The 13,479-nt window shown below is 38.8% G+C and overlaps 1 pseudogene; it reads left to right on the forward strand.

The window, feature by feature from the left end:
- Nucleotides 1–9,805: 9,805 nt before the first annotated feature.
- On the forward strand, nt 9,806–10,974 carry LOC123705541 (annotated as a pseudogene).
- Nucleotides 10,975–13,479: the final 2,505 nt, after the last annotated feature.

Genomic DNA, 13,479 nt, shown 5'->3' on the forward strand with positions numbered 1-13,479 from the left:
CAAGACTTGCAAGACTTGCAAGACTCTTGCTGCAAGACCAAGACCAAGACCAAGACTGGGAGCGCAAGACCAAGACCAAGACCAAGACCAGGTGTATTGGCGCAAGACCAAGACCAAGACCAAGACCAGATGTATTGGCGCAAGACCAAGACCAAGACTGGCTAAGTCTCGTCTTGTTCTTGCATTTGGGCAACACTAGGCCAAACGCCAGATGGGTTCATATTATATTCAATTCAATCTTTTAATTTATGGCAGTACTGCGCTGCCACAATTTAGCCAATGTCGTGTAGCCTAAGCCTGAAGCATATTGTGAGCATATTATATTCAGTGTTTAGCCCACAGGTTTAGCCAAATATTCGAGCTGTCAAACGAATACCAAACCAAAATCGATAGCCATGGACGTCCCGAGGACGTGCCAATCTCCTGTGCTTATATTATTATTTACACATCACAGCCTCAATGAACAACTAAATAGTAAATTTTATGGCTATGACATGAATATTCTTGTGATATTCTTAATTTAATTACCTATTCGTCATTAAATTAAGAAAGTTTTTTAAATCTTACGCTTAATATGATAATTTTGATAGCTTTTTATAGATATAAAATATGATATCGTAGAATTTAAAGAAAAAGTCTTAGAAAAAAGTCACAGAATTATTTGTCACATTTATACATATTATGTGTATATAAGTTGGTATTCGTTGTGTGCGCGATGACAGCGCCCCTAGTGGCCGCAACTATTCAGGACTTGTCATCTGTCAAATCATTTCAACTGATGTCAACTAGATGATAAGATATTTTTGTGATATTGATTTTCGACTAGTTTTTCGACGAAATTGAAAAAAATAGTGTAAAAAGTGAGTGTGTATATTATACCTAGCGATTTTCTTCCTGGTGAAAAATATTTTTTTCTCTTCACAGCAGCTATCCATTTTTGTCTTTGCTGTAATGTCCACTTTGATGTTGGAAACGAATTAAACTTGCATGAACTGTTTTTCCCATTGTTTTTACAATTTACGACACAGCATGTACTATGACCCATATCGCTAATTTTTATGTTTTTACTTAAAATGATAAAGGAAGTTATGAAAATAAAGCAATTTGACACATGACAGCCCAGAATTAATTCACATTTCTGCCACGTCGTGCGCTACGGTCGATTTGCCGTTCCCTACCACCCACTTCGCACATAGCCAATATATGCAAGATTTTCGCCAAAAATATCACTGCAGTAGCATTTAGCTCAGTTTAGCTACTATTATGTATTCTGTGACTGCAGTTCGAACTAATCTCTCGATCCTTCTTTCACCAATAGACAATTCAAAATAAACCGTCATAGTATTGAAGTTTCGCTTGGCTTATAAATTGAAGAGAATTATTCAAAGTACGTTCATTTTGATTTACTTAAAGCAATTTTTATGATTTATAAAAATATGTCGTACAGATTAGTTCAGATGTCATTAAGAAGCATTGTTTTATTGCTGATGGTGCTCGGATTTTTCTTTAATTCTGAATGCAACGATTTAACATCCACTGGCCATTTTATAACCTTGGGTGTATATGGAAGCTACAGTGTAATTATCATGGGCTTGTTATTGGAAGCTGGATTAAATATTCCTTCCAATAAATTCATTGAATCATCATTCCTTACAGTGGGAATCGTTTTAAATCTCCTATGTGTTGTATTATCTATCATAGACTTTTATAATGAGTATGATTTCAAAAAGAATCAAAGCATGAACATGACTTTGCTTTCTTCGTTAAGTATAATTATTTTTATGGCTGATATTGGACTGGCACATTTCGATTGATTTATTTTAGTTTATTTATTTATACAGTCTGTAATAAAATATAAAAATAATTTCGTTCTGTTTTTTTATTTAATTTTTTAGCATTTAAATCCATACTAAGTCCATGCTTATAGGGCATCCAATCCCGGTATTCCGAGATCTCGTTATTCCGAGATCCCGCATCATTTTTCAGTCCCGCACAATGCGGGATTACATGCGCGGGATCCCGCGGGATTTGGGGGACTGATCTGCACCAAAGAAACACCCTCCTACGCGCGCTGCCGCGCGACTACTGACAATTATATTGACTCCATTATAAAAAAAGATATTATTTTGTATGAATCTGGAGGTACACTAGGCAAATATTTATCTTTGTCATACAATGCACTTAAATGCATTCCGCCCACTAGTGTAGAAGCCGAGAGGGCTTTTTCAGCTGCCGGATATTTAGCTTCACATATTCGCAGCAGCCTGGCAGATGATACATTAGATAGGTACATAATGTATCTTACGAAAACATTTCCAAAAAAAATAATATGTCATTATAATCGTACTTCTTGCTTGATTTGATAATTAAAACTAATAAAGCTATGTTGATTTTTATTTATTTTGTATCCTTCAATCCTTACACTATAATATTTACTAATATACAATTTAATGTACCACATACACACTTGCGGGATCTCCCGCCAATACCGAGATCCCGCGGGATTGAGAAATATCAATCCCGCAAATACCGAGATCACAAAAATGCTGCGGGATTGGATGCCCTACATACTTATTAATATTATAAATGCGAAAGTAACTCTGTCTGTCTGTTCCTCAATCACGTCGAAACTACTGAACCAATTTCATGAAATTTGGTATGGAGATATTGTTGAGAAGTAAGAAGGTATTATAAAATCACACTACTAAATTCTCTATCTCTTGCTATTCAAAATATATCACATAACAACGATTTTTGTTGTAAGTAATTCAAAATCAACGCAATTATTTTTCTTTTGTTTTCATCAAAATAGGTAGATATAATATGCAACGTAATCGAAGTGTTCCTTTACCGGGGAAAACTAGCAGTTGCTAACAATACAGATGAATGGATGGATGTTTGTTATTGGATGGATTTATCAGAATATATATTCTAAAACATAATAATTACAAAATCGCAACCTAAAACAAAGCCATCGAAAAGCAAATTTGAACACAGTGCTGCCTCTGTCGAACAATCTCTAAACTAAAAACTTTTAGCGCGTGGCGAAATTGGGAACTAACACCGCCATCTTGTAAAACGTCATTTGATGACAGATCTTCCAGTGTGTTGCTTGATGCGGCTAAGATGTTTCCCCATTTACAATAATTTTACTTATTACAATATCCTGTTTATTAAGTATTTGTTATTGATACTACTACATATTATATACTATTTACGCTTATAAAATATTCACTGTGCAATCAAAACAAAGTTGTGTAAAGATATAAAATACTAATTAAAACTTTAAGTATATAATTTTTTTATAAAAAATTTCTTTAAACTTATTTCCAAACCCAAATTCCCTCAAACAAAAGAAATGTATGTGTCGTGGTCATATCGTAGATTTGATCATTTCATGATATGAGTGGCCATTTCACGAAATGGTCGCATATCGTGAAATGGCCAACATAGTTTGATCAGATCGTTAAATCGTCAACGTTTCACGATTTGGTCATCCACATTTGGCCAGATCGTATAAAATATAAAGAGTCCATGAAATATTAAAAAAATTCAGGATAACTATATATTCTAAAAACTTGTTTAATGTCATTTAAGTTAGTGCTGCGGCAGCGGCCGGCGAATGCCAGAAGCGAATCGTTTTTGCAATAGAAAACAGTTAGGTTAGGTTAGGTTAGACTTTGATAAACAACGCACGAGCCGGCCGCTGCCGCGGCACGCTCGCTTTGCTCGCTCGGCTCGTGCGTTGTTTAAGTGCCAGAAGCGGATCGCTTTTTAAAAAACAAACAATTATAATAATATAGTAGTAGTTTCTTAAATTATTTTATTTAAGTTGCATTTTTTCTTAAATACATATAAGATATCCACATTTTCCATAGTACTCGTACCTCTTCGTCGTAAATTCTTTGCTATGACTTTCTTCATAATATTGTTATTAAACGAATCATGAAGTTTTTAACTGCGAATAATTTAATTTTCGCCAGCGGCCGCCATCTTATCACATAAACACAGAGCTTGCAGCGCCTCTACCAACGATTAATGTAACTATTTTACGATATGATCAAATAATTTTGATCATTTCATGAAAAAACCGTGCGTTAATTGGCCATATCGTGAAACGATTTCTTATCATTGATCTGCCCAAACCACATCATGATGTGGCCAAACTAAATTGGCCATTTCACGATATGCGACCATTTCGTGAAATGGCCACTCATATCATGAAATGATCAAATCTACGATATGACCACGACATATGCATTGGTAATTAATTAATCATCCGTACTCAAGACAAACTATGAACCGGCATTTTGTGTAACCCTTTTCAAATCGACCTCTGATCGAAAAACGAACTCTGGGGATATATTAATTAGATAAAATTGGCAACCTTACCTTAGGCGACAGGGCCGTGGGGACTTCTTTCATATGAATAAAATTTGGCAGTCATGTAGTGGAAAAAGGTCACAAGTTGCCACCATATGATTTGATCTCTAAAGATAAATATGGGCTCCAATGAATCGCAGGATTGTGTTATAATATATTATAATTAATGTGTGTAGACAATTCACATTTCGCACACTGAAATTACTATGGCTATTTCGTGGTCATATCGTAGATTTGCTCATTTCATGAAATGGCCAACATAGTTTGATCAGATCGTTAAATCGTCAACGTTTCACGATTTGGTCAACGACATTTGGCCAGATCGTATAAAATATCTTAGAGTCCATAAAACATTAAAATTTAAAAAATTCAAAATATTTTAAGAACTTGTTTATTGTCATTTAAGTTAGTGCCGCGGTAGCCGGCGAATACCCGAAGTGAATGGTTTTTTTTAATAGAAAACAGTTAGGTTAGGGTAGGTTGGGTTAGACTTTAATAAACAACGCACGAGCCGATCGAGCAAAGCGAGCGTGACGCGGCAGCGGCCGGCAAGTGCCAGAAGCGAATCGCTTTTTAAAAAAGAAACAAAAATGGTCGCATTTCGTGAAATGGCCATCCACGTTTGGCCAGATCGACGATCTGACCAAATGTGGATGACCAAATCGTGAAACGTTGACGATTTAACGATCTGGCCAAACTAAATTGGCCATTTCATGAAATGATCAAATCTACGATATGGTCACGACATCGACAGCTATATAATAATTATGGCGTATAAATAGTAAACCTTTACACTAAATAGAATAAAGTTTAAATTATTAATAAATAAATTTAAAAAAAGACGTGTGGCACTCTGTGACTGCCGCGGTAAAGCTATGGCATAGCATGCCTTCAAGCCACTCCTCCGCGCCCGTTGGAGTAGGGAGCATGAGGTTTTTTCGTTACGGAATTTCTCGATTCGGTCCCCGCGCTCAAGGCCCGCGATAGAAGCTATGCACAAACAATAAAGCAGAATTCTCCTTAACCCTTTTCAATTTTTTTTTCCCCAACTCTCGTGACAATTAGATAATAATTGGCAACATTATTAAACACCGACAGCGCCATATCTGCGGGACTCCTTTCGTGGCAAGGCCTATTCTATGTTTATTGTCATATATTATTATTGTATATGTTACAGGCAATTTGTAAAATTCGGGCCATCCGACAATGGCTGGTTTGTATTTATATAGCCCTACTCGATTGGGCTAGGTGATTAAAATAGCATGATTAATCATTTAATCCTTATGAATAAAGCCCACCCTATTTTGGCCTATGTAATAAAATAGGTGAACTGAAGTTAGTAACGTAAGCGTGGGTATTTTCGGCATGTTAAGGGTCTTGCAAGTTTCAGGTGGATTTGTAATTTTTCAGGGTTCGGTATCGGAACGAAAGCTTTTATTTAAGAACGTATAGTTCTTTGAGAAAAGAATCGTGTTATTTTTACGATCAAAAAGCCATTGGTTTTTTTTTAATGAATTTTCTTGTCCACCCTTCATTTGCGTGCTATTTCGTGTTAAAATTTTGCCTTGCGTCTAAATTCGTGAATTCGTGTTGGCTATTTCGTGATAGTATTATAAACGTTTATTGTAGGCATTGATTGTGAAAAATCTTTATTTTAATTAACTTAAATAAGGGGCTTAAAATGAAATTAAGAGAAATAATAATAAATAGGTATGTTTTATTAATATTGGTAGGTAACATACAATCACATGGATTACTAATTACTAACTCTGCTGTGGTAGTATTATATTAAGTAGCATTTAGTTTTATTTAGGGTTAAAACTTATATTAATACTAGCTTTCCGCCCGCGGCTTCGCCCGCGCATTCAAAGAAAAACCAACGAAACCGCATAGTTCCCGTTCCCGTAGGATTTCCGGGATTGCGTCATTTTCCCGGGATAAAAAGTAGCCTATGTCCTTTCTCGGGTATCAAAATATCTCCATACCAAATTTCATGAAAATTGGTTCAGTAGTTTAGGCGTGATTGAGTAACAGACAGACAGACAGACAGAGTTACTTTCGCATTTATAATATTAGTATGGATGGCTCCTCCGTGGCACCTACTCTGGCGTTAGTGAGGGCCTGGCTCATTCGCATTGAGATAGTTGGGTTCCTTTTCAGGAATCTTTCATACCAGTCTCGTCCGGGAATGCCGTCTTTGAACGGATTTGCTCTATTTAATTCCCGGACGAGCTTCCCTACCGATAGAAGCAGCTGTTCCTTCGATACTGGGAACCCAATATCTGCCATATGGAGGACCCATTTCACTATTAATTCTTCTTCATCTTTTGTGAGAACTGTTGCATGTCCAGCAGGATTGGTATGCTTATTCTTCAATTTATCTAGTAACGTTTGATATGGAACTTTATACAGCTTGGAAGCTTTATAGGCAGTTAATTCACCGCTTATAGTTTTAAGCAAAGCATTTTGCAACTCTTCATCTGTATAATATTTCTTGTACACCTTTGCCATATTGCATGTTTCTGAAATGAAACGATAATTTTAAGAAGTATCCTATAATATTATCTTATATTAACTAAAAAGTTTTTTAGCAAGTGGGTAACGTAGATAATTTTAAACCGCTCTTTAAAAGTAAATCCCATGTCAAAAACTGCCCTAGCCAGTACAAAGTGTAAACAGAATAAGCGAAATGCCCATAACGCCCAAATAGTTTATCCTATATTAAGACCATTTTCATTGAGAAGTAATTAAAAACAAACACATTTCAGGATATTCGTTCCCTTAGGTCTCCTGACTAAAAAAAAATACTATGCTCTATGATCTAGCAGTGCACGTGCCTGGTCTCGTGTAAGTACCTAGATCTGCAGAAGTGTCAATACCTACTTACAATTCCCGGCATCTAACTTTAGTGCTGACCGATTAGGTGGGGGATGTCAAAATTCACTACTCTTTTCCCTACGTTCTGCGCATCCCCTCTCCTAATCGGTCAGCGCTAAAGTTAGATGCCGGGAGTTATACTTAAGTTAATACCTGCTCAAAATAAAAACAAACAAACTTAATTTAGCACCCACGAATTTACCAGCAACGTCCAAAAACTGTGTAGGTTATTTCGTGTTAGTCGATTTTACATATTTGCGAACTTATTAACTGCAAATCATTATCAGAAAATATAAATACACTAATGAGTACCTTATACACCAAACAACTTTAACTTACTAAAAATACAAAGCAAAAAAAAAGCGTTTTTGCATAAATGTTCAGTGAGACGAATTTGCCTGGAACGTCCAAGTTAAGGGAAACTTCAATGTCATATTGTAATAAATCTGTTCACAAAATTATATACCGAATTTCCCCTGGACGAACAATTAACTATTCTACTATTTAATTTTTAGGTTAGTTTTATTATAAAACGTTTATCTGAACAACAAACGCGTTATAAACTAATCAGTAAAATACTGCAAATTCGGGAATAACACGAAGTAGCCTACTAAGGAATAATAATCTGCTGGCTAATTCGGCAGTCGAAATTTCGCTAATTTTAGGAAATCTATGCTATTAAACTACCCGAACTTGATATAAGATCAATAGCAACAAAATACAGAACAGAATTAACTTAATATCTTGATAAATAGACTTACCTGTATCTTGTAGGGGTCTTATAAAGTTTCGTGTACGACCTTACGCTCTCAGTAAGCACGCGCGGCTATCACAGCTGTTTGAGGCCGACTGTCGTTTCGTGTGTTTTGTTGCGTTCCGTTTTGCCGTGAAAAATTAGGTATTTTGTTTTTTTGGTAGGGTAATGTTTATAGAACACACAATAAAGTTTAGTTTTAAAATATCTTGTCAGAATTTCTTAATTTAGAATCGAAAAGCAAAACACACGAAATACCCCACTAGCCCGAAGTAACCCGCCTTTACCTTAATTGTTGGTTTGGCTAAGTTTGTTGGGGTGGGTTTGGTTAGTTTCGTGTTTTTTTCTGCGCCAGTGCTAAAACCGTATTGCCTGTGCATCTAGCGTATCCTCGTAACGCCCAGGCTATTTTTACCAAACATTGGCTTGCAGCCCAAGTACCTTTTAAAAGGTTCACATGGTGCGGACCCGGAGGCGTATTGCCAAACTGTATACTGACCCAGACCGGGGTTGCTCTGAGTTCGATCGCAGTTTGCCTTTATAGTTGAAGAGCAAACTGTATACCCATTCAGAGCGTGTCTGAATCGAAATACATTTTGCTTTAAAATACTTGAGCAAAATACATACGAGTCCAGACGTCCATGTGAAACTTCTTTAACGGGCCGGATAAAAAATTAGTGTAACATTTGTTCGTTTCGCGTGACATTTTTCCGTTACGCGCCATCTTTTTCTTATCCCTACCACGCGTGATTCAACGTATTTCTGTAAAGTTGCATATAGTAAATTATTTTTTGAAAAATAAGGTCATAAAGAAGTTTCACTTCTTACGTGTGTACACTAGTACACGCACACATTTTTTTATTGTTTGAGTGGGAATCGCCCTAAACACGCTTCTGGAGTCAAGTTCAAGAGTTAACCTAACGGCGAGTGCCAGAAGCGACTTTAGGGCGATTCCCACTCAAACAAAAAAAAAACTACGTAGGTTTATACTTTTGAGGTGTAACCTACACTAAATTGGTACTTTAAAGTGTGAAATTAACCTCAAACTAAAAAAATTAATATAAAATAAAGGGGGGGGCTCCGCGCCCCCCCTTCACAGGGGGGGTTGAAACGATAATATTTTGGAATTACAATCTTACATTACCTAGCTAACTAAAAATATAAATATTTCCAACAAATTCGTGCGGCAGTTAACTAAAGCCAATCCAATTACAGATATTCGCATGTCACAGTTTGCTTTACATACAAGCGAGCAAAGTGCATACCTACTCAGATTGGTCTGAGCTCGTATATACTTTGCTCCAATTTTCAATGAGCGCGACGTAGTTCAGTACAGACTATGGGCGTCCGGGTCAGTCAACGTCCATAGTGCAATCTCCAGTGTATTAGATATAAGCTTCTTGACTAGTGTACACGTACACACGTATGAAGTGAAACTTCTTTATGACCTTATTTAAAAAAAAAATGTGTGCGTGTATACTAGTGTACACACGTAAGGAGTGAAACTTCTTTATGACCTTATTTTTCAAAAAATAATTTACTAGGTATATGCAACTTATCAGAAATACGTCGAATCACGCGTGGTTGCCGTGTGGTGCCGGCCTAGAATAGCACTACCCCATCTCTACCCGTGGGTGTCGTAAAAGGCGACTAAGGGTTAACTACGTCATGCAAACGGGCAGCAGCGTTATGCATCATCTCCTCCACCATCAACTGCGCTCGCCAACCCGCCTGCCAAGCGTGGCGAGTATTGGCATTTTTCCCCCCAAATAGATTCACATAAAAATACACATGAATAGTGCAACAACAACCAGGCCCCTAGTACCCGGCAGCTCCGCTATTCCTGGCTACGGTAGCGGCCATGGTAACGGCGGGGCGGGGGGTGCTAAGAATCACCGGAAGAGATCCGGCTACCACTCCCGACGACCCCTGGCCCTGGTAACATACAACGCACGCACGTTGAGGACGGACGAAAAGATTGTTGAGCTGGAAGAAGAATTGAGTAAGTTACGCTGGGATGTCATAGGGTTATCAGAAGTCCGAAGACAAGGGGAGGACACGATAACGTTGATATCCGGTAATATATTCTTCTACCGGGAGGGCGACCAACAGTCCCAAGGTGGAATAGGGTTTATCGTTCGCAGACCCCTCATTAACAACATCATATCAATCGAAAGTGTGTCGAGCAGGGTAGCGTACCTGATCCTCAAAATATCTGATAGATATTCTTTAAAGGTGATTCAGGTCTACGCTCCGACCTCGGCACATTCAGATGAAGATGTGGAGGTAATGTATGAGGACATCAGTAGAGCCATACACACCTCGAAAACACATTTCAATGTTGTGATGGGGGATTTCAACGCGAAACTGGGCAAAAGAGGCGATGATGAGTTGAGAGTGGGGCAATTTGGATTTGGGCAGCGCAACCCGAGGGGCCAGAGGCTCGCTGAGTTTCTGGAGAAAGAAGGACTCTTCATGATGAATTCCTTTTTCCAGAAATCTCCGCATAGGAAGTGGACCTGGATAAGCCCCGACGGTAAAACGAGGAATGAGATTGACTTTATCATGACAACAAAGAGGCATATATATTCAATGATGTTTCTGTGATCAACAGGGTTAAAACCGGCAGCGATCACCGTATGGTTAGAGGCACATTGAATATAGATGTGAAACTCGAAAGGTCTCGCTTGATTAAGACAACTCTTCGACCGTTCCGCACCCAAATTCAGAACCCCGAAAGCTTTCAACTCGAGCTCCAAAATCGCTTCGCTTGCCTAGGCGATGACGTATCTGTGGACGATCTGAACAACAGGCTCATAGAAACGATTCGTACGGTAGGGTTGCATCACTGCAAGATTCCCCGTAAGAATCGAACACAAAAACTTTCCGACCATACCCTCAAGCTCCTGGCAGAGCGACGCTCTTTGCTACTGAATACTTCCGATGAAGCAAAGTTGTAGCGTCGACAAGTCAATTTATGAGTTACCTATCGAATTTCAAGTGTAACGCTAAGAAAGTTCACACGGTAAGTAACTCGTATATAAACAGTTCGTGCGCTATGCACAGACAGTCACGGGCTTGTCGGGACGCGGGTGGGTCGCATTAGGTCGAATATTAATTACATACGGATAAATATATGTAGTTAACGAAATATAACCTTTTGCGTAGTTAATCATCTTTTATTACACCCGCACATAACAAGCCCCTATATTGGTGACTCCAATATTGGTGACTCCCGACGAAAAGTGAACATTATTGTAGTGAATTGCATAGATATCGTTTGTTAACAATTAAAAATGTATCCGGCAGTTCCAGTTAGAGCAGTTTCGTCGGTACAGTTAAACCTTCTCGAGCAGTTAGCACAACTAAAACAGCGGATAAACCAGCTGGAATGTGCAGGCTTGAGAGGCAAATCGTTTAGCGGTCGAAGGTATGGTAATAGCACGCATCGTTCCGCATCTCAAAATCACGATCGTGCAGGAATATCAAAACAGAGAAGACCAAATTGGTTAGGTATATTATTACCATTACCGCTGTAAGAACAATGCCAGCAAGTGCATTCAACCGTGTACGTGGCAGAAGCAGCAGGAGAGCAGACCAAAAAACTAAATACGGTACAGACAGAGGCGGATGTCTGTTCCACCGTAAATAAACGCCTGTGCATATATTATGACAGGAAGAGTAAAATTAAGTTTTTAGTGGACACCGGGCTGCGCAATGTTTTAATTTTACCAGTGTCGAAAAATAACCGATCCGCGAGTGAGTGTACTGTGTAGTGATTATAAACCATACGCGGCAAACGGTAGTGTAATTAAGACATTTGGTACTAAATTAATGACTTTAGATCTTAGTTTACGGCGACCGTATTTATTATCGCCGAGGTAACTCAACCTATGTTTTGGTTTATAAGGTATTTTTAAGGTGCAGATTTTTTAGCACCCTAGGGCCGATGCATCGCTCGCACTTATGACGGACGCATCGAATACTCATGTAGGTGCAGTTTTACAACAACGTGCATATAATGAATGGTTACCTTTAGATTATTTTTCTAAGAATCTATCTAAGACTGAACGCAAGTATAGTACGTACGATAGGGAGTTATTAAGTAGCAATTTACTTGGCTATTCGTCATTTTCGAAATATGGTCGAAGGACGACAATTAACAGTGTATACGGATCATAAACCGTTAATTTACGCATTTTCTAAAGTAAATAGCGAGAAAGAGTTACCCAGACGTACACGACACTTGATATTCATTAGTGAGTTCACAACGGATTTGAGTCACGTTGGTGGGAAAGATAATGTCGTTGCAGATTCGTTATCACGAGTCGCAACAATAAGTTGTCCCACTGTAATAGATTACGCGGAACTTGCTAAGGATCAACAACAGGATTCTTATTTGTTGCAATTATCTAATTCGAAAGACGCTAATAATAGGTTAAAGAAAATTATGTTACCTGAAAGCGGTACATATTTTATTTATTGTAATTTATAATAAAATTAGACCCTACTTGACTGATAAATTTCGACGTATTGCATTTGATAGTGTACATAATTTATGTCATCCCGGAATAAGGACTACACGCAAATTGATTCAAAATCGTTTTTATTGGCCAAATATGAATCGTCACGTTGGCCAATGGGCTAAAACATGCATTGAATGTCAACGATCGAAGGTTAATCGACATACAATGTCAGGTTAAGGGTTCATACGCACTATGCGGGTAGCCGCGTTGCGGGTAGCCGTCCGGCTGACCGCAAGCACAATTATGTACGTAATATTCATTTCTATGCGCACTGCGATGCGGCTACCCGCAGACCGCTCCGGTTGCTCGGAGAGCTGCGGCCCGAGTGACGGCCAGCCGGACGGTTGCTATACGCACTGTGCGGTTCAGTCTGCGACTGCCCGCCATTGAGTGAGTGTGTGCACGTGGTTGCAAAATGCTTGCTCTCATCTCGTGTTTGCAAATAAGGATGCACCCAGTACTTCTTTCTTTGCTTTTCTTCTATACGTAACGTGTGTAAATGTAGTAAATAGCTGCAACTTCTTCCATTTCCATCTTTGAAATGGATCGACATGACCGCAAATCGCAACGGTTCTTCAACCGCACTATGCGGGTAGCCGCATTGCGGGTAGCCGTCCGGCTGGCCGCATTCGCAACCGCATCCTGCGGTCAGCCGGACGGCTACCCGCAATGCGGCTACCCGCATAGTGCGTATGAACCCTTAGGATCGTTTCCGCAGTGCGATAGGTTTGAACATGTTCATGTTGATACAATTGGATCTTTACCCACTTCACCCGAAGGTTTTAGGTATTGCCTAACCATAGTTGATAGGGGGACGCGATGGCCAGAATGTTTTCCTACGAGAGATATAACTGCTGAAACGATTTCGCGTGTAATATATGAAGGATGGATCTCTCGCTTTGGTTGTCCGAAAAGGCTAACAAGCGATCAAGGACGCCA

The sequence above is a fragment of the Colias croceus genome, chromosome Z (assembly GCF_905220415.1).
Source record: "Colias croceus chromosome Z, ilColCroc2.1".
Taxonomy (NCBI): domain Eukaryota; kingdom Metazoa; phylum Arthropoda; class Insecta; order Lepidoptera; family Pieridae; genus Colias; species Colias croceus.